The following is a 22,406-nucleotide window of genomic DNA, read 5'->3' on the forward strand; positions in this document are numbered from 1 at the left end:
TATTATTCCAATAATAAAATATTGTGAAGAATACATATTATTTTCTGTAATGTTTAATAATTCCCCAAAATATTGAAATACCATAAATTTGCAGAAGAACTTTAAAGGGAAAGACTGCAATACCTTCGGGTGTAAGATCAAATGAATCAAATATTCATTAATTCTGCTCACGATCTGATGAAAGCCAAGAACAGGAATCATGACTCTGGGATAGGATGGTTTTGACATCAACTGACAAGTTAGATCATCAGATTAAAGAGACCTTCCATATCCTTTCTGTTGGCCTACAGAGACCCTGAAATCAAAACTTTTATCCGATGAGAATTGGCTGACATTTATCCTTTCTATTATTCATTTTTGATTGACACTATCTTACATAGAACTGCATAGCGGACAAGTTCAAAAGGATGACTTAATGTTTATACAAGGACGTGTGCTTTCATGTACATTCTCCCCCATTTGGATGAGTTCAATAATTTCAGGTGTCTCGCATATTTCCTGAAGATAACTGACATTCACTAACAAGGCAAGTGACCATTGAATCCATCCACTTCCGAAAGTCATTGCACAGTTTAGAGAGAAACCAGAGAAAGCATGGCAACAGAGCAGGGCACCCTAATTTCACTGAAGCAGACCTGGAACTCTTGGTGGAAGAGGTCACGGGATATTGGACAAGAGGTCTGTTTGATGATCTTAAGTGTTGAAAGAGTCATTGCAGAACTAAAGCACCTGATTGTTACCCAGGTACATGATCCCAGCATAACAAGTCCAATGACATTACACACCTACCCAAGGTCAGTGGAATTAGTAGCAAATCTCATTTGGAAACAATACTATGCCTACGAAGACGTGCACACATTCCACACTTTTATCATTTATAAAACAATGGCAGTCCTTATCTTGTGAACACTTTGTGACAGATTTACTAATGATCTTTCCTCTCATGCAAGTAATGATTGTAGAGGTTGAAGCAGTAGACTGCGGGTAGTATTATCTACCAGGCCCATGCTGTTGAATGAAGGAAGGAGTGTTGTTGATTTGCTGCTCTGCTGTCAAAAAGCAGTGGACTAGAAGTCATTGAAGATCACATTGCTCATATCTAAGCCTCATTCTCAGATCCCATCCCCCCATTGTTCCACCCCTGATCCATTTTACATGCTTTACTGTCAAGTATTTTGTAAATGCTTCTCAGAACTGTCCTTCAATCAACTGAACAATATGATTGTACTCGACTCATTTTTGATGTTTGAGAAATGCACCTGGAAAGACCACAATGTACTTGCAAGAATCAAAGGAAATGAATGTTACCATTTAACCGTGATGGATATTCACTGTCTGAGATCAGGAGGCCTTTCTTTTTTGCAAAGTCCAGCTTTCTAAATGTAGCAGCTGATAGTCCTAAAGATCAAAGTATTGATTTTACGTGTTAAACTGAAATGTGTTAAATCCACTAGCCAGGTTAATTCAGTATTGGCTTGCCTGCAGAAGGCAAAGGGTCATGGTGGAGGGAGTACATTCAGATTGGAGGGTTGTGACTAGTGGTGTCCCACAAGGATCAGTTCTGGGACCTCTACTTTTCATGATTTTTATTAACGACCTGGATGTGGGGGTAGAAGGGTAGGTTGGCAAGTTTGCAGACAGCACAAAGGTTGGTGGTGTTGTAGATAGTGTAATGTCGAAGATTGCAGAGAGACATTGATTGGATGCAGAAGTGGGCTGAGAAGTGGCAGATGGAGTTCAACCCAGAGAAGTGTGAGGTGGTACACTTTGGAAGGACAAACTCCAAGGCAGAGTACAAAGTAAATGGCAGGATTCTTGGTAGTGTGGAGGAGCAGAGGGATCTGGGGGTACCTGTCCACAGATCCCTGAAAGTTGCCTCACAGGTAGATAGGGTAGTTAAGAAAGCTTATGGGGTGTTAGCTTTCATAAGTTGAGGGATAGAGTTTAAGAGTAGCGAGGTAATGATGCAGCTCTATAAAACTCTGGTTAGGCCACACTTGGAGTACTGTGTCCAGTTCTGGTTGCCTCACTATAGGAAGGATTTGGAAGCATTGGAAAGGGTACAGAGGAGCTATACCAGAATGCTGCCTGGTTTAGAAAGTATGCATTATGATCAGAGATTAAGGGAGCTAGGGCTTTACTCTTTGGAGAGAAGGAGGATGAGAGGCGACATGATAGAGGTGTACAAGATATTAAGAGGAATAGATAGAGTGGATAGCCAGCGCCTCTTCCCCAGGGCACCACTGCTCAATACAAGAGGACATGGCTTTAAGGTAAGGGGTGGGAAGTTCAAGGGGGATATTAGAGGAAGGTTTTTTACTCAGAGAGTGGTTGGTGCGTGGAATACACTGCCTGAGTCAGTGGTGGAGGCAGATACACTAGTGAAATTTAAGAGACTACTAGACAGGTATATGGAGGAATTTAAGGTGGGGGGTTATGTGGGAGGCAGGGTTTGAGGGTTGGCACAATATTGTGGGCTGAAGGGCCTGTACTGTGCTGTACTATTCTATGTTCTATGTTCTAACCAAGGTGAGCATAGAAGGTATTGAACTCATATGGAAGCAAAGCCTTACTGTCACCTATGTCACTTGATTTTACTTCATAAGAGGTGAAGTATTAAAGCTCTGCCACAACTGTTGAGCTTTCTTCTTTGATTCATGTTTAGTTGTGAATTACCACTTTGCACGTGGAGCTTTGCAGAGATCAGGACAACAAAGAGGGAGGCAGAGGAATGTCGATGGGATTGCTTTGAGTCAGTGGACTGGACCATCTTCCAGGACACATTTGTGGATCTGAATGAATACACCATAGTTTTAATGGACTGCATACAGGTGGAGAAGGACAGCAAAGTGATATGATTTACCAGAATATGTTCTAGGGATGGAACGGTAAGACATTTCTGATCTTAGGATAACAGTAGTCTAATGTATTGGGACCTCTGGTTGATATCATATGTTGATGATAATTGGGCAGTGTTTTCTTCAAACAAGCCTGGGTGAAGTCTCTGATTATGATTGGATATGCTTCAGGATGGACTGTTTCTTATTTGGAGAAGGCATCCTGAAGAATCTAAAGTGCCTGATTATAATAGGCCATTAATGGTATGTAAACTGTGGTCAGGATTATAGAGGAGAACTCCCAAGGTAAATAGAATGGACATCATTTGATTGTTAGGTGTTCAAGGTCGGGGGAACAGAAGTTCGACAAAACCACCACATCAGAGCACCACCGAGAGTTTATCATGAAACAATACCTCCACCTTTCACCTTTCCTGAATCAGCAGTTCAGTCTATTTGTTAAATCAAGAAGCCTTCCAGTTTGACCACTGTATCTGGCACGCTGAAAGACATCCAAGTTTCAGACAGACATAGAATACAATGGTCCCTCATTTCCATCCAACTCAGCAATCTTTCCCTCAGGTCTTCAATTTTGTTCTCCAGCAACTGCATATTTGCTAACAAGATGCTGGGTAGCGGGCGCATCATCTCTCTCTGTTTCAGACTGGCTTGGAGATCCCTTCTCCTGCCTTGTTTCCAGCCATGGTGATGAATCTTCATTCGTTTAAAGGTGCCGTACCCGCCTGCTAATAGTTGGAAGGTTGGTGTACTCAGGGAGTCAGCTTCACAGCATTAATTGTAGGTACCTAGGAACTCTGTCCAGAAGCTTTTGGACCATGTGTATTAAAAGATATTTAAAAAAAAGTGTTATGTGTGTGAAGTCACCCAGGTGGCAGGCAAACAGTATAAATGTAGAGCGCAATCAAGGCTTATTAGGAATGATCTAGGAACATCAAGAAGAATGCCAGAGAGATAGGGTGAACAAGAATCCATTCTTCTGCCTTTGATTTCTGCGATGGACAATTTTGTTCATCTGCAATTCATGGGTATGTCTTTTTGGCTTATAGGAATAGTACCTGTGTTTTAGAAATTGTTTGTAGCTTAGAAATCCTTTGGAAGATAGAAACCCCCTGTGGGTTTTAAGAATGTTGCTTGAATTCAAACACGTTTATCACTGAAAAGAAATGATTTGTAGCTTGTTTTCTGGAAGTATCTTCTCCTTGGTAGGGAGGGGGGCCTCACCACTCAAATAGTAGATATTGGCGGCTAAACTCACCTTGAAGAATGAACAGAGAACTAGTCTTTACAGATGGGGTAATTACAGTATTACCTCCCTTTAGTGAGTGTACCCATAGATCTGATTATCTTAAGGTCTTTGTTTGAGTTTAGAACTTTGTAGTCAGCTAAACCAATACCATCATCACACTTATTAATCTCATCAGCCAGCTCAGATCCTGGCAGTTCTATTTCAGAGGCAGAATCTGTATGAGCTGGTTTGCCAGTGGGTGGTCTGCGGCCAAAGCAGGGAGAAAGCAGTTCATGTGCCAGCTTGGTGAAGGCAAGCTTGCATCCAGTCAGTCTGAAAGACCCAGATGAGGACAGCGATGGGTCAGTCAGCAGACAAAGACTGGAGAGTGTGAATATCAAATACATAGCTTAGAGCCTTGAATGGCTTGCCCAAAATGTCCATATGTGACATCAGAGAACATTGAAAAATCCTACGCCATCCCTTATGCAGGTCATTGTATAGAATGGAGCCCATCCCGATCACATAATAAACACTAACATTCGGTATGTGATGGTGCTGCTCTTATGTTACCAGCTGGTAATCTGGAGAAAATAAATAAAGTTCTAGGTTATGCAGCATCTGTGGAGTCAAGGGAATGATCTAAGTTTCTGATTTATTTTAAATGTGACAAAGTCACTGGAGAAGCAGGGATCTTTATTTATCATGACAAGTTCTCATTCTTATGGAAACCCTCTCAGCCGAGTCTCTCCAGACTCAAAGCACATCAGGTCTTCATACTCTTGAAACAAAGCTAGCAGCAGGTAATTCAATCAACTTCAATAGCTACAATGACATAATTCATTTCAATATACTTTGTCTGACAAATGGGTCCTTTGAAGTATGTACTTCCTTCACTTTGTACCTGAAAAGACACCTCTGAATCTTCAAATACATTTACTGGGACAAACTAATTCACACAAATGATCTAAAAGCTTCTGAGGACAGAGGCCCAGTCACTCAAAATTACTACTAAGAGGTCTCATTCACTGAGTACACAGATATCTAAATTATTGATAAAGCAAGTTTGTCCATGACCTTATTTTATGTGCTAAGTGTCAAAACAACTCAGCTGGTGCCTAGTTTAACCTAAGCATTGTTGCAAAATAAATAAATAAATAAATAAATAAATAGTAGAGTTCATGGTTCCACAAACCATTCAGAAATCAGATGGTGGCCATGAAGAAGCTGTTCCTAAAACACTGAGTATGGGTCCTCAGGCTCCTATTTCTCCACTCTGATGCTAGTAGTGAGAAGAGGCCATGACCCAGGTGGTGAGGGCCCTTTATGATATATGCTGTCTTCTTGAGGCCCGACTTCTTGAAGACTTCCTCAATGGTAGGGAGGGTTGTGCCTGTGATGATGCCAGCTGACTGTGCAACCCCTCTGCAGCCTCCTCCAAGCCTGTGTATGAGAGCCCGCATGCCAGGAGGGGCAAGACGAAGGGTGGTAGGTGATAGATGAAACCAGATAAGAGGCAGGTGAATCAAGATTGAAATCAAAGTTGAGTTTAGTCATATGCTTAAGTACATCAGTGAAAAATCACTTGCTGCAACATCACAGGCACATAACATCAGAACCACAACATTAACAACAAAAAACATAAATTAAACAATGTTATACAAGAAATAGCACAATGAAAACATAAAAGAACATTGGTAAGTGGTCAAAGAGGTCATGTGTAGTGATTCTAAGGTAGTGATTACGGTTGTGTGGGTTGGTTCAAGAACCAAATGGTTGAATGGAAGTAGCTGTTCTTGAACCTGGTAATGTAGGATTACAGGCTTGTGGACCTGCTGCCCAATACTAGCTACAAAAAGATGGCATGCCTGGATGGTACAGATCTTTGATGTTGCCTTCTTGAGGCAGTGGCTCATGTAAATATTTCCAATGATGGGGAGAGTGTGTCTGGTACGTTTTGTGTTGTGTCCACTGTTCTCTGCCACTTGGCATTCCTGCACATTCAAATTACCATACCAGACAATGGTGCAACCAATCAAGACACTTTTAACAGTACATCTGTGGAAGCTTGTTAGTGTTCAGTGACATACCGCACATCTTTAACCTTATAAGAAACTTTCCAAGGTCGATGCCCTTTTTCCCATATGTTTTCACTTTTCAGCTTCAGTGCCTATAAAATGTATAGGAAGTTGGAAGTTTTCATGTTTTATTGTTTTACAATATTGAATCACAGTGGATATAATTTGGCTTTTTTGACACTGATCAACAGAAAAAGTAAAAAAATGTCGAAGTGAAAACAGATCTCTACAAAGTGTTCTAAATTAATTACAAATATAAAACACAAAATAATTGATTGCTCCCCCCTTTAATATGACACACCATCATTGGTGCAGCCAGCTGGTTTTAGAAGTCACATAATTAGTTAAATAAATATCTTTTTTCTCTGTTTTTGGAGGCCTTTGTGCAATCAAGGTGTTCGAATTGATTGCAGCAAAATACACCTATATCTGGAAGGTCCAATTGCAGTTCAGTCAGTTTCCTGACAAAAAGTACACAATGGAGACAAAAGAACACTCCAAGATTTCCAATTAACTAAATATGTAACTTCTAAAACCAATTGGCTGCACCAGTGATGATTTGTTGTATCATATTAAAGGGGGTGAATACTTATGCAATCAATTATTTTGTGTTTTACATTTGTAATTAATTTAGATCACTTTGTAGAGGTCTGTTTTCACTTTGACACAAATGTCTAAAAGTCTGTTGATCACTGTCAAAAAAAGTCAAATTAAATCCAATGTGATTCAATATTGTAAAACAATAAAACATGAAAACCTCCGGGGGTGGGGGGGAGGTGAATATTTTTATAGGCACTGTGTATACCAGACCAGGTGAGGGAAGCAAACTATCTTCCTTAAAGGATATTCATAAACTAGACATGACATATTCTACTTTTATGGGAAAATTTCTTCCTTATTTATTATTATTGTTTATTATTAGTGTTTGTTGGAGGGAAACCAAAGGGGGTATAAAAGATTCATAAACCAAGGGCTAGAAATTCTTATGAGCATCAAATACATTGGAGAACAGAGGCAGTTTGATGTGAGGCTACGGGGAGCATTATCCTCTGGCTAACAGCACAGTGCATTCAACTTAGTGGATGAACAACTCCTGGGCTTTCAAATGCTAAACTGTGCAAAAATGGATATTTGCAACAAATTTACCGATTTTCCAATTGTGGGGACCACCACTTCAGCCAGTCGTGTAGCTTTTGGGCATATTTGCCTTGGAGTGGCTGTGGGGTGGGGATAATCTGTCTGCATTAAAGCGCTGTGGGCATGGTCAGTGTTATGTATTCATGTATATTTTGATCCTTATGGGTTGCTGTCATGCTTCCCTGAGTGTTATGTACTGAATGTAATGTGAGAGGGCATTCTGGGTAGATAACTTACAAGTAAAATAACCAGCTGCATCATAGCCACTTGACTTCCCAGTACCACAAACATAATAACTGGCAACGAGGTGAGTGAAGAATCTGAGGGGAGAGAACAAGAAAGGGATGGTTAAATAAAACAAATAATAGAGGGAAAGAGATGGATGAAAACAGTTAGCTTTTCTGGAATGTGATTGCGTTTGAAAATGGCAACAATGCTTGGAAGTACGGAATGAAGCTACAAAGCAATGGAGTTCATATACTGAAATACTTGAGTATTTTGCACTGGCAAAAAGAATTTCAGATGATGATATTTGTTTTCTAACTTTTCTGACTGTGATGGGTGCAAAATACTTATTTTATTACATGGTCTACTGCAATCTGCTAAGCCTGGTGATAAGCCTTATGAGGATACAGTCATCTAAAGCTCTGATCATCGCTGAGAGGTTTCAATTTCATAAAAGGAATCAAGAGAAAAGTGAGTCTATTTCACAGCCTGTTGTGGTGCTGAAGCGCTGTGAATTTGGGTTGTCATTCAATGAAATGTTATGTGATGGACTCATAGGTGGTCTACGTAGTGAGACAATTCAGAAACGTTTGCTTACAGGAGACAGACTAGCATTACAAAAGGCAATTGTGATTAGTATATCTACGGAGGCGGCAGCCGAAGAAGCACAGATACTAAGTGCATCTTCTCAAGTTCATAAAGTTTCTACCGATTTTAAGAAAAATACGCCTATTGGCAATCAATGTTACCGAACTGGGCACTCAGCAAAAGAATGCTGGCATAAGGACTTAGATTGCCAAAGCTGAGGCAAAAATGGACATATTGAACATGCCTGTAAAAGTAAAAAGACAGTGTGAGAGGGAGGATAGGCAGGTGATAGAGAAGGGACGCCCTCTGACCAACGGTTTGAGATGTGCCTATTTTAACGCAAGGAGTATTGTGAACAAAGCGGATGAGCTTAGAGCGTGGATCAGTACGTGGAGCTATGATATCATGGCCATTACAGAGACTTGAATGACTCAGGGACAAGAATGGTTACTTTGAGTGCCGGGTTTTAGATGTTTCAGAAAGGACAGGGAGGGAGGCAAAAGAGGTGGGGGCATGGTGCTGTTGATCAGAGATAGTGTCACGGCTGCAGAAAAGATGGACGTCATGGAGGGATTGTCTACGGAGTCTCTGTTGGTGGAAGTTAGGAAAAGGAAGGGGTCAATAACTCTACTGGGTGTTTTTTACAGGCTGTCCAATAGTAACAGGGATATCGAGGAACAGATAAGGAAACAGATCCTGGAAAGGTGTAATAATAACAGAGTTGTTGTGATGGGAGATTTTAATTTCTCAAATATCAATTGGCATGTCCCTAGAGTGAGGGGTTTAGATGAGGTAGAGTTTGTTAGGTGTGTTCAAGAAGGTTTCTTGACACAATATGTAGATAAGCCTACAAGAGAAGAGGCTGTACTTGATCTGGTACTGGGAAATGAACCTGGTCAGGTGTCAGATCTCACAGTGGGAAAGCATTTTGGAGATAGTGATCATTATTCTATCTCCTTTACAATAGCATTGGAGAGAGATAGGAACAGACAAGTTAAAAAAGTGTTTAATTGGAGTAAGGGGAATTATGAAGCTATCAGGCAGGAAATTGGAAGCTTAAATTGGGAACAGATTTCCCTGAGAATATTCAGGGAAAAGAACGGAAGAAAAGTGGCAAATGTATGGGGATATTTGTGTGGAGCTCTGCATAGGTACGTTCAAATGAGACAGGGAAGTTATGGTAGGGTACAGGAACCGTGGTGTACAAAGGCTGTAATAAATCTAGTCATGAAGAAAAGAAAAGCTTGCAAAAGGTTCAGAGAGTTAGGTAATGTTAAGGATCTAGAAGATTATAAGGCTAACAGGAAGGAGCTTAAAAAGGAAATTAGGAGAGCCTGAAGGGGCCATGAGAAGACCTTGGTGGGCAGGATTAAGGAAATCCCCAAGGCATTCTACAAGCATGTGAAGAGCAAGAGTATAAGACGTGAAAGAAGAGGACCTATCAAGTGTGACAGTAGGAAAGTGTGTATGGAACCGGAGGAAATAGCAGGGGTACTTAATGAATACTTTACTTCAGTATTCACTGTGGAAAAGGATCTTGGTGATTGTAGTGCTGACTTGCAGCAGACTGAAAAGCTTGAGCATGTAGATATTAAGAAAGAGGACATGCTGGAGCTTTTGGAAAGCATCAAGTTGGATAAGTTGCCGGGACCGGATGAGATGTACCCCAGGATACTGTGGGAGGCGAGGGAGAAGATTGCAGAGCCTTTGGTGATGATCTTTGAATCATCAATGGGGACGGGAGAGGTTCCAGAGGATTGGAGGGTTGTGGATGTTGTTCCTTTATCCAAGAAAGGGAGTGGAGATAGAACAGGAAATTATAGACCAGTGAGTCTTACTTCTGTGGTTGGTAAGTTGATGGAGAAGATCCTGAGAGGCAGGATTTATGAACATTTGGAGAGGCATAATATGATTAGGAATAGTCAGCATGGCTTTGTCAAGGACAGGTCGTGCCTTACAAGCCTGATTGAATTTTTTAAGGATGTGACTAAACACATTGATGAAGGAAGAGCAGTAGATGTAGTGTATATGGATTTCAGCAAGGCATTTGATAAGGTACCCCATGCTTGGCTTATTGATAAAGTAAGGAGGCATGGGATCCAAGGGGACATTGCTTTCCGGATCCGGAACTGGCTTGCCCCCAGAAGCCAAAGAGTGGTTGTAGATGGGTCATATTCTGCATGGAGGTTGGTCACCAGTGGTGTGCCTCAGGGATCTGTTCTGGGACCCTTACTCTTCGTGATTTTTATAAATGACCTGGATGAGGAAGTGGAGGGATGGGTTAGTAAGTTTGCTGATCACACAAAAGTTGGAGGTGTTGTGGATAGTGTGAAGTGCTGTCAGAGGTTAAAGCGGGATATTGATAGGATGCAAAACTGGACTGAGAAGTGGCAGATGGAGTTCAACCCAAATAAGTGTGAAGTGGTTCATTTTGGTAGGTCAAATATGATGGCAGAATATAGTATTAATGGTAAGACTCTTGGCAGTGTGGAGGATCAGAGGGATCTTGGGGTCCATGTCCATAGGATGCTCAAAGCAGCTGCGCAGGTTGACGCTATGGTTAAGAAAGCATACGGTGTATTGGCCTTCAATAATCGTGGAATTGAATTTTGGAGCCAAGAGGTAAAGCTGCAGCTATATAGGACCCTGGTCAGAACCAAAACTTTGCTGATGGCTGTCATCTGACCAATTCTTCCAATTTTCGACGATCTGGAAGCCCATCAGAAAATAAAGAGAATGAAAATATTATTGGGTTGTGTTCCCAGCAGAGAATTGGAAATGGGTACATAATAACATCAAGACCCTTTGATCTTTTAGCGGTTGGATACAACTGAATAGCTTGCTAGGCCTCTTCAGAAGGCATTTAATAGTCATCCACATTGCTGTGGGTCTGGAGTCACATGTAGGCCAGACCAGGTAAGGTCGGCAGGATTCCTCCCCTAAAGGACATTAGTGAACCAGATGGATTTTTACGACAATCAACATGGTTTCATGGTAATCAGATATTTTTAGTGAATTCAAATTCACTATCTGCCATGCTGGGATTCGAACTCATGTCCCCAGTGTAATTGGGTCTCTGGATTACTGATCCAGCAGTAATTACCACTACACCAAATCTCCCCATTATGAAGGTAAGACAAAGACTTGCATGACTGAGATGCTAGAGAAGGAAGGGAATGAGACAAAAAGAAAAAAATTCATTAGGAAAGAGCATGGTGATAGCAAATGTGTTTTTGTTGAGTAGAGGTGATGTGGTTCCTATACTGAAGAGGAACCAGAACGGTTTTCTGCTGGTCAATCAGCAACTAATGATCAGAAACTTACAGGGTATTAAGATAAAGTGCTATTGGAGGATCCAAGATGGGAAAGAGGTGGAGGAAGTGACTAGAAACCATTAAAGAAGACATAGAATGCAATGGTGCTGCCCAAGCAGCGATACCTACTGATTCTGTATCAGAAGCTAAGCAAGAAGTTCCCCAAGAAGCAGTCCTGACCGAGCTATCTTTGGGAAACTTTGACTTGTTCTTCAACATGGAGAAAAGTGTACCTGGAATAGCATCGATGATTTACAAAGTGCTTGGTGAAGGATTAATGTCATCCAGCTAGTTCAGTCATTGCTTTTCAAGTAACTTTAATTCGACCAGGTAGGCACTCCAATAGCCTTGGTCTACCTCACATGAAGAACTTGAGAGACATTCTGGTCTGGAGCAAAGTATCCCAACTCCTGTTTCACAGCTTGGAAACTACCTTGCTCCCATTCCATCATGAGAGGATAATAAAGAGCTGATATACAAAAGTTGATACTTTATAAATACTGCAAAAAGCAAATGTGAAGGTGAAACCACTGCTGTCCAGTCTCACTGCCAACAAGGAGAGCCTAAAGGAGAGTTCACAGACCAGAGCGGATTTGTCTGTGGAAGAGGTGGAAACAGAACTGAAAAGTCTCAAAATGGAATCCACGATAAAGCATGCCACTCCGTTCATGGTGGAACATCTGAAACAGACTCTAACTGCATCATCTGGTCCTAAACAAATACAAGTATGACTGTTTTCAATATGCTCATTAACAGTGTGAAGGCAAATGGAGCCTCGCCTTTGCAATTGAAACCCCTTGAAATTCTACTGCCCCCATATTGCAGCCTCCATCCCCAAATATTTGAGGTGACAGTCAGAATCATTACACACTAGTCTTCAATTAGCAAGTCCGTTTGACCCCCATCACCAACCTGTGCTTTCTGAGGTGCCCCCTTCTGACAATGCAGTACTCAAGTCAAGATCTAATCACCACCAAGAGATAAGATGCCTTTGGTATCACCCTAGGTCATTGGTGCCCTCACAGGAACAGGCGGCCTCCAGTCAGATTGAATCTGTAGTTTGGTGACTAACCCTCAGCACAGGAGCAAGAATAATCCCCAGGATTATGTCTGGGAATAGAGGCAGCATACCCTCAATTCTTAGAAAAGTAAATTGTTTTTTGTTGTTCGTTGAATTTGATGACTATTCCATTGAATATTAGTAGTTCATCAGTTGGTCTGTGTATGGGGAAGGGGGAGAAATCTTTAAAATAAGGAGGGAGGGATAGGTTGCATTTTTCATATCTTGACCCTCACGGGTTGCTGTCAAGCCTCTCTGCGTGTTATGGGCTGAATTTAATGTGAGAGGGCATTCTGGCTGGATGACATACAAGTTAAAATAAACAGCAGCATGGTTTCCACTCGCCTCGCCATCTCTCATGTATGGCATTTATAGCCACCCAGCTTCCCAGTACCATAAACATAACAGTCAGCCCCTAGCTAAAGAAAATCACCTCTGAATAGATGACCTTTGAAATGTCAGCTTGACTGAGGGTGGGCCGCTCTGATTAACTCAAACTAAATTGGAATGGTAAGAATGTCACTTAAAGTCACATTCATGCAGGACTTTACCCTCTAATAAAGTCTTGTTCCAGTCATCAAGGCTCATGCCATTTGCTGAACTGAACTGAATTAAACAGTGGAATCAAAAGTGCTTAGCTGATAGTGCTGTGTATGGTGCCATGTGTATGCAGATCACTCTGATCTACAGTAGGAACAATGTGCATCTTCCCCAGTTACTGTATGCACAGGATAAAATGCACCACGCAGCAGAAATTCTAGTCCTTGAAAACTTCAGAAAGAACGACTAGAATTCCAGTGTAAAATGGGTTCACACATTGCTTGTTTTCTGGGTGAAATGCACTTTCAGGGAAAATGTATTGAAAATGATTGAAAGACTCCTGAACCCATATAGTTTGGGGTTTTTAAGACTTTGTGCTTCAGATATTTAAAGTAGTTTAAAGCTTAAGATAGTTACAACCGAGCCAACTTTTCTAATCAGTTTATTGAGCCTGTTGGCATCACCAATGTTGATGCCATTGCCCTAGCACATCACCTCTAGAAGACTGTACTGTCAACAACAGACTGGTAGAGCATGTGAAGGAGAGGCCTGCACACTCCAAAGGACCCCATTCTCCTCAGAAAGTAGCGGTGAGTCTGGCCCCTCTGGCAGCATCAAGAAGAGAACATGGCCTGGGCGGAGGGATGCCCTGATGATGGAAGCTGCTTTCCAGAGAGAGCACTCCTTGTAGATGTGCTCAATAGTGGGGAGGGCTTTACCCATGACGGACTGGGTTGTGTCCATGACTTTTCTCAGGATTTTCCGTTCGAGGGCGTTGGTGTTTCCATACCAGGCTGTGATGCAGCCAGTCAATATACTCTCTGCCGTACATCCATAGAAGCTTGTCACAGATTTAGGTATCATGCTGCATCTACACAAACTCCTGGGGAAATAGAGACACTGTTCTTCATAATTGCACTCAGGATAGGTCCTTGGAAATAATAACACCCAGGAATTTAAATTTGCTGGCCCTCTCCACCTCTGATCCTCTGATGAGGACTGGTTTCCTCCTCCTGAAATCAATAATCCCTGGTCTTGCTGGCATTGAGGAAGAGGTTGTTGTTATTTTCAGTCTCCCTCCTATATGCTGATTCATCACTACCATTGATTCGGCCTATGACAGTGGTGTCATCAGAAAACTTGAATGTGCCATTGCAGTTGTGCTTAGCAACACAATCATAAGTGTGAATCAAACAGAGCAGGAGGACAGGTACACTGAGCTGGAGGAGATGTTGTTCCCAATCCGATCTGACTGGGGCCTGCAAGTGAGGAAATTGAGGATCCAATTGTACAAAAGGTATTGAGGCCATACAAGAGGTATTGAGGCCAAGGTCTTGAAGCTTATTAATGAGTTTTGAGTGGATGATGGTTTTGAATGCTGAGTTGATAAAGAGCATCCTGATGTAAATGTCTTTGCTGTCCGGGTGCTCTGAGGTTGAGTGAAGGTCCAATAAGGTGGTATCTGCTGTGGACCTGTTGCTCCAGTAGGCAAATTGGAGTGGATCCAAATCACTTCTCAGACAGGAGTTGATATGTTTCATCACCAACCTCTGAAAACACTTCATCACTGCAGATGTACTGATACTGGAGAATAATCATTGACGCAGGTTGCCATGTTCTTCTTAGGCACCGGGTATAACTGAAGCCTGCTTGAAGCAGGTGGGTACCTCAGACTGCCAAAGTGAGAGGTTAATGATCTCAGTGAACACTCCAGCCAATTGATCAGCACAGGTCTTTAGCACTTGGCCAGGCTGGGCTGATGCTTTTTGTAGATTCACCCTCCTGAAGGCAGCTCAGAGACTGAAATCACTGGATCATCAGGGATTGTGAGAGTTTATGATTATTCCTGAAGAATCTAAAGTGCCTGATCAAAATGTGTCAGGAGATCTGTAGAGGTAATGAAAACAGAATTCTTCTGAAAAAGAATAACTTTGGGGAGAAATTCCTCCAGAGTGAGGAATGGGATTTACGGGACTGCTCTTCTCGATGCTGGAATAGACTCAAGGGGTTGATTGGCTTCTGCCAACTCAGTAATAATTCTATGATACTATTCTGTGATTTATCTACCTATAAATACAGCATGTAATTAAATTGAAATTTCATTTGTTCATGGGCAGTAGGCAATTGAGACACAGGGCAAGAATCAGATCTGTGTGATGTCACCAATTTGAAGCATGAGTAACTCTCAAACTCTGTGGGCATCTCTCTGCTCCAAATGGGTTACAGGCAGTTTGCAATATTTATTAAAATCTCCAAAGTCTTCTGGATGAATGAAGTCACTGAACAATCAGGATTGCTTTGCATGAAGCAGCAAGAGCCCAGGCTAATGAAACAGCATTCCTACTCAACTTTTCTCCATCGAGGTAAATTTCTGAAGGCCCCTTAACTTGGTTAAAAGATGCTACTGAGACAGGGGTGTAAGATAATTGACATTTTCTAGCAGGAGCATTAAAAGGTCAGTAATCATGTTTTAATGACAATATTCATATGCACCAATAATGAAGCTTTCAGCAGTACCACCCTCAAAGCAGTCTCAACTAAAAATTACACACACAAAATGCTGGAGGAACTCAGTAGGCTGGGCAGTGTCTATGGACAAAAGTACAGTTGACATTCAGGGCCGAAACCCTTCAGCAGGGCAGTCCTGAAGCGTCGACTGTACTCTCTCCATAGATGCTGCCTGGCCTCCTGAGTTCCTCCAGCATTTTGTGTGTGTTGCTTGGATTTCCAGATTCTACAGATTTTTTCTTGTTTGTGGTAAATTTCTTCACTATTATTTTAACAGCATGCCCCATTCCAGCCTGTTTGCAATGCTTAAAAATACCTGTGTGCTTGTTCACATACTCAAGAATTTTTTCCATCATCAGCTAAGCACTGAACATCTGGTAATTAATGTATAAGTTCATATGGTTATCCCTAAGCGTCTGCTTAACAACGCATAGCAATATCACCATCTTGTTATATTTCCTTAAAGTGACTGTTACAGTTTCAGTAGTATGAAGCAGTTTTAGTGCATTAAATTAACTATAAAATCTGAATGTCTAGACTGTCTCCAGAAGTGCCCTGTTGGCTGTTGATGTAGTCATAAATCTGCATTGCAATTCAGAATTTTGCACTGAATAATGTATTTGCATTGTCTTGCATCACAGTTAGGGCTGTTCGCACTTCACATTTGCTTATTTCTTCCTCTCACAGAACACATTGCAGACCCTGCTTCTGCTATAAAGGCACTTGTGAGGCAGGAGGTATATATTCTTCAGCTTTTAAATTAATCTCTGAAAAGCTGCACAGTTAATTTGCAAATAATCACAGAAGCTTTTACAAAAAAAACAATACGAAGGGAATAATGATTTAAATTAATAGTTACAATGCAACAGTCTCAAAATATGATCGTTATTTCAACCATGTTGAGGACCTTTTGAAGCTTTACAAGGTCTCAGCTGCTTCTCTGTACATAACAAATGTTCAACATTACAAAATCCAGTAAGAGGAATGGCCTGAAGCATCCTCCGAGTACAAGAAATGCCATATTGCAGTCTTTTTGAATTAAGCAGTAATGAATTTGATAGAGAATATTTAGCATAGGCTGGAAGGCACTGGGGATTGCTTCACAAAATCAATGCAGAATACTGAAGCAGCATGCTGTTCACTGATGCACAGGCAAACACTTTCTTCCCTATTAACTCTTGCACAGTGAGTGTGGGGATGGGATATCTATCATTTATTTTCTCATCTGAATTAGTACATTAACTTTGCTGTTTGTGGATTGCCAGCTTGATTTGCCTTATCCCCAATAAAAAGCAATGATGGAAGTTGAGGCAAGTTCTCCCTTTGGTTTTAGTGAGCTTCTCATTCTAACGGAACAGCTTTGTGGGGCTTACTTGAGAACTCCACCTGGCAATTCAACTTAATTTGTGGTGTGAAAATCCCCATCCAGCTGAATAATTAACCATCCTCCAATCCTTTAAATGTAGAGATTGAATTCATGAAGATGCCTCTGGCCATCAGCCAAGACAGCTTTGCTGAAGAGCAGCGAATGCCACATCTCACAGGATTTCACATTACCTTCACATTACTCAAAGTTTGTTTCTCCCATTTATTTCAATCTGTTAGGTGTTACTGCTGTCATATATAGAGAGAGAGATGAGGGACAAAGAGACAATACATGAGGCTGCTTTCTGCAACGGCAGATTTTTTTATTATGCTGCATTATTCAATGTTGAATCTCCAAGGCACCCTTTGGCAAGAATTAATCACAAACAGGTTTTTCCTGCTTCACTCTCTCATATCAAAAACTTCTCAAGTAGAACATTTTCAGGATCAAAAATAACTAAAAGCAAGCGAAGCATTTTGAGCATTTGAAGGAAGGAAGATGAGCTTTAGTTCCTAATTACGATCAGCTATACAAACCATTAGTGAAACTGAAGCACAAACATGATGAGCCTCAGAGTCAATCCAGCTGTTATGCCTATTTCTTGAAAGCTTTTGGACTTCAAGCAAGCTGTCACATGTGTTAAAGTGAAAGGGGCTGAAAGAAACTACTGCTGTCACTTTTATAGACCAAGTATGAATTTATCAATCCAATGGATGTAAAATGGTCGGTTTTGTCCCCATGATTTTATGCCAAAGCATCAAAATATAATTTCAAATGATTTGAACATTGGAGATACTAGCACTATGTCAACACTTTTACAAAGGGTTATTTGAAAATTGTTGTGAAGTGAGTAAAGGTTAACCCAGTTTCCAAGACTACAAGTATGGCCACAAGATAAACTGTGATAGCACCACAAGCACATAGAATCTATAAGCAGCATTCACAAGACAGAAATTAAAGCTAAATTTTACAGAAGTTCTACAAGAAAGATCACAAATGGGACAAAAGAAGTTAATTAACAATATATAGCAAAGCAATTAACAATAAATTTGACTGATGATTGGAAAGTTTGCTGAGGATGTTAACAGGACTGAAGAATCTTAGTTATGAGGAAAGATAGGATTAGCTGAGGTTGCTTACTTTGGAGGAGGTTGCAAAGAGACTTGATAGAAGTGTATAAAATTAAGAGCATCCCAGACTGAGTAATATATTACACTTTTTCAGCATGGGTCGAAATCAGGCACAGATTTAAAATAATTATTAGAAAGAGTGCAATACAGATAGAAACATAGAAACATAGAAAATAGGTGCAGGAGTAGGCCATTCGGCCCTTTGAGCCTGCACCGCCATTCAGTATGATCATGGCTGATCATCCAACTCAGAACCCTGTACCTGCCTTCTCTCCATGCTCCCTGATCCCTTTAGCCACAAGGGCCTTATCTAACTCCCTCTTAAATATAGCCAATGAACTGGTCTCAACTGTTTCCTGTGGCAGAAAATTCCACAGATTCACCACTCTCTGCGTGAAGAAGTTTTTCCTCATCTCGGTCCTAAAAGGCTTCCCCTTTATCCTCAAACTGTGACCTCTCTTTCTGGACTTCCCCAACATCGGGAACAATGTTCCTACATCTAGCCTGTCCAATCCCTTTAGAATTTTATATGTTTCAATAAGATCCCCCCCTCAATCTTCTAAATTCCAGAGAGTATAAGCCTAGCCGATCCAGTCTTTCATCATATGAAAGTCCTGCTATCCCAGGAATCAATCAGGTGAACCTTCTTTGTACTTCCTCTATGGTAAGAATGTCTTTCCTCAGATTAGGGGACCAAAACTGCACACAATACTCTAGGTGTGGTCTCACCAAGGCCTTGTACAACTGCAGTAGTACCTCCCTGCTCCTGTACTCGAATCCTCTTGCTATGAATGCCAGCATACCATTCACCTTTTTCACCGTCTGCTCTACCTGCATGCCCACTTTCAATGACTGGTGTACAATGACATCCAGGTCTCATTGCACCTCCCCTTTTCCTAATCGGCCACCATTCAGATAATAATCTGTTTTCCTGTTCTTGCCACCAAAGTAGATAATCTCACATTTATCCACATTAAATTGCATCTGCCATGAATTTGCCCACTCACCTAACCTATCCAAGTCACCCTGCATCCTCTTAGCATCCTCCTCACAACTAACACTGCCGCCCAGCTTTGTGTCATCCGCAAACTTGGAGATGCTGCATTTAATTCCTTCATCTAAGTCATTAATATATATTGTAAACAACTGGAGTCCCAGCACTGAGCCTTGTGGTACCCCAATCGTCATTGCCTGCCATTCTGAAAAGGTCCCGTTCATTCCCACTCTTTGCTTCCTGTCTGCCAACCAATTCTCTATCCACATCAATACCTTACCCCCAATACCGTGTGCTTTAAGTTTGCACACTAATCTCCTGTGTGGGACCTTGTCAAAAGCCTTTTGAAAATCCAAATATACCACATCCACTGGTTCTCCCCTATCCACTCTACTAGTTACATCCTCAAAAAATTCTATGAGATTCGTCAGACATGATTTTCCTTTCACAAATCCATGCTGACTTTGTCTGATGATTTCACCGCTTTCCAAATGTGCTGTTATCACATCTTTGATAACTGACTCCAGCAGTTTCCCCACCACCGACGTTAGGCTAACCGGTGAAGCCTGACATCGTTGGTGGGGAAATTGCTAGAGTCAGTTATCAAAGGTGTAATGACAGCACATTTGGAAAGTGGTGAAATCATCAGATATTGAAGGCAATGTTTTCCTTCAGGGATTGATTGAGGCATCTGGAATTTATTGCCTGAATGTAGAGGCAGAAGACTCATCACATTTGAGAAGTACTCACTTGTCTACTTGAAGGCATGAGCTGTAAGGCAACAGACTTGATGCCAGAAAGTTGGTTTAGGCTGCTGGCTCTTTTAAAACTGGCACAGTTGTGACAGGCTGAGCAGCATTGTTGTATATGAGAACTTCTTTATAATTCTGTGCTTCCAGAAAAATTATGTAAATTTGATATAGCTATTGAAACAAATTAAAAAAGAATTCTAGAAATCAATGAGGACAGCTATGATGCAGAATAATTGGACAAACTGAATATGCCAACTCTTTCACAAGAAAACAAATAGCTGTTTGTAAAAGAGAACTAACTGTTAAGTCAAAAGTTCAAAGTAAATTTATCTCTTGCAGCTTATCCACTGATGTCTACTATAAGCCTACTGACTCTCACAGCTATCTGGACTATTCCTCTTCTCACCCTGTCTCTTGCAAAAACGCCATCTCTTTCTCGCAATTCCTCCGTCTCCGCCGCATCTGCTCTCAGGATGAGGCTTTTCATTCTAGGACGAGGGAGATGTCTTCATTTTTTAAAGAAAGGGGCTTCCCTTCCTCCACTATCAACTCTGCTCTTAAACGCATCTCCCCCATTTCACGTACATCTGCTCTCACTCCATCCTCCCACCACCCCACTAGGAATAGGGTTCCCCTGGTCCTCACCTACCACCCCACCAGCCTCCGGGTCCAACATATTATTCTCCGTAACTTCCACCACCTCCAACGGGATCCCACCACTAAACATATCTTTCCCTCCCCCCCTCTCTCTGCATTCCGCAGGGATCGCTCCCTACACAACTCCCTTGTCCATTCGTCCCCCCCCATCCCTCCCCACTGATCTCCCTCCTGGCACTTATCCATGTAAGCGGAACAAGTGCTACACATGCCCTTACACTTCCTCCCTTACCACCATTCAGGGCCCCAAACAGTCCTTCCAGGTGAGGCATCACTTCACCTGTGAGTCGACTGGGGTGATATACTGCGTCCGGTGCTCCCGATGTGGCCTTTTATATATTGGTGAGACCCGACGCAGACTGGGAGACCGCTTTGCTGAACATCTACGCTCTGTCCGCCAGAGAAAGCAGGATCTCCCAGTGGCCACACATTTTAATTCCACATCCCATTCCCATTCTGACATGTCTATCCACGGCCTCCTCTACTGTAAAGATGAAGCCACACTCAGGTTGGAGGAACAACACCTTATATTCCGTCTGGGTAGCCTCCAACCTGATGGCATGAACATTGACTTCTCTAACTTCCGCTAGGCCCCACCTCCCCCTCGTACCCCATCTGTTACTCTTTTTTATGCACACATTCTTTCTTTCACTCTCCTTTTTCTCCCTCTGTCCCTCTGAATATACCTCTTGCCCATCCTCTGGGTCACCCCCCCCGTCTTTCTTCCCGGACCTCCTGTCCCATGATCCTCTCGTATCCCCTTCTGCCTATCACCTGTCCAGCTCTCGGCTCCATCCCTCCCCCTCCTGTCTTCTCCTATCATTTTGGATCTCCCCCTCCCCCTCCAGCTTTCAAATCCCTTACTCACTCTTCCTTCAGTTAGTCCTGACGAAGGGTCTCGGCCTGAAATGTCGACTGCGCCTCTTCCTATAGATGCTGCCTGGCCTGCTGCGTTCACCAGCAACTTTGATGTGTGTTGCTTGAATTTCCAGCATCTGCAGAATTCCTGTTGTTTGCATATAAATGTTACTGTATGTTGTTGCATGAATGAAGTCACTGAAGAGAAATAATGGTAGTTATGATGCAGTCTCTTTATTTGATAAAACATCACAAATCTGATACCTTTGTAGTTGTGTGAGAGGGAGAGAGAGGGGTGAGAGGGAGAGAGAGGGGTGAGAGGAAGAGGACAGAAAGAGAGAGACCCAACATTTTATATGCTAAATGTCAAAGAAAAATTCAGAGCAATTCAAACAAATTGATATCTACATACGTACAATGCCTCCTTTGAACTATTGGTAAAAGTTTCAAATGCCTGGATCTTCCCACCATCGCACCCAAAATTACTGTCGGGCCATGCAATAGGATGTCGATTGGGTTCATGCATATGGAGACAATTAGTTAAGTGCCTGTTTCCTGATCTGTCTGGTCTGAATTTTACTGTTCTGATTTGCAGTTTAAATTTAATCTTCAATGCATATTCAAATCTGAAGGCTAGTGCCTGAAGTCAGTTCAAATTAACTGCTACACGTGCTAACCCCAAGAACCACTCTAACACCAAATACGATGTTGAAATTTATTTTCTTGCAGGCTTTTACAGGGAAAAAAGGAATAAAATAGAATATTATGAAACACTGTACATAAGCAAAGACTGACAAACACCAGTGTGTAAAAAGACAAATTGTGCAAATAAAATCAATACAGAGAACTTGAGTTATACTGAGTCCTTGAAAATGAGCCTGAAGATCATAGAATCAGTTCAGACTGGTCATAAGTGAAGTAATCCATGTCGGTTCAAGAGCTTGATGGTCGTATGCTAGTAACTATTCCTGAACCTGGTATGGAGAGGGAGCAGAATGATGAACTCAAGTTTGGGTAATACATAAAAATGACAACATTTCTCCAGACTTTATAGGCTAAATATCCAATTTCTTTGAAATATCAAATTATTATTCTACAGATTCAAATTAACTCTGG

The 22,406-nt window shown here is 41.6% G+C and overlaps 1 pseudogene; it reads left to right on the forward strand.

Annotated features, from left to right (window-relative positions):
- Positions 1–594: 594 nt before the first annotated feature.
- LOC134349906 (eukaryotic translation initiation factor 4E transporter-like) lies at positions 595–12,310 on the forward strand (annotated as a pseudogene).
- The last annotated feature ends 10,096 nt before the right edge of the window (positions 12,311–22,406 follow it).

The sequence above is a fragment of the Mobula hypostoma genome, chromosome 7 (assembly GCF_963921235.1).
Source record: "Mobula hypostoma chromosome 7, sMobHyp1.1, whole genome shotgun sequence".
Classification (NCBI taxonomy): Eukaryota; Metazoa; Chordata; class Chondrichthyes; order Myliobatiformes; family Myliobatidae; genus Mobula; species Mobula hypostoma.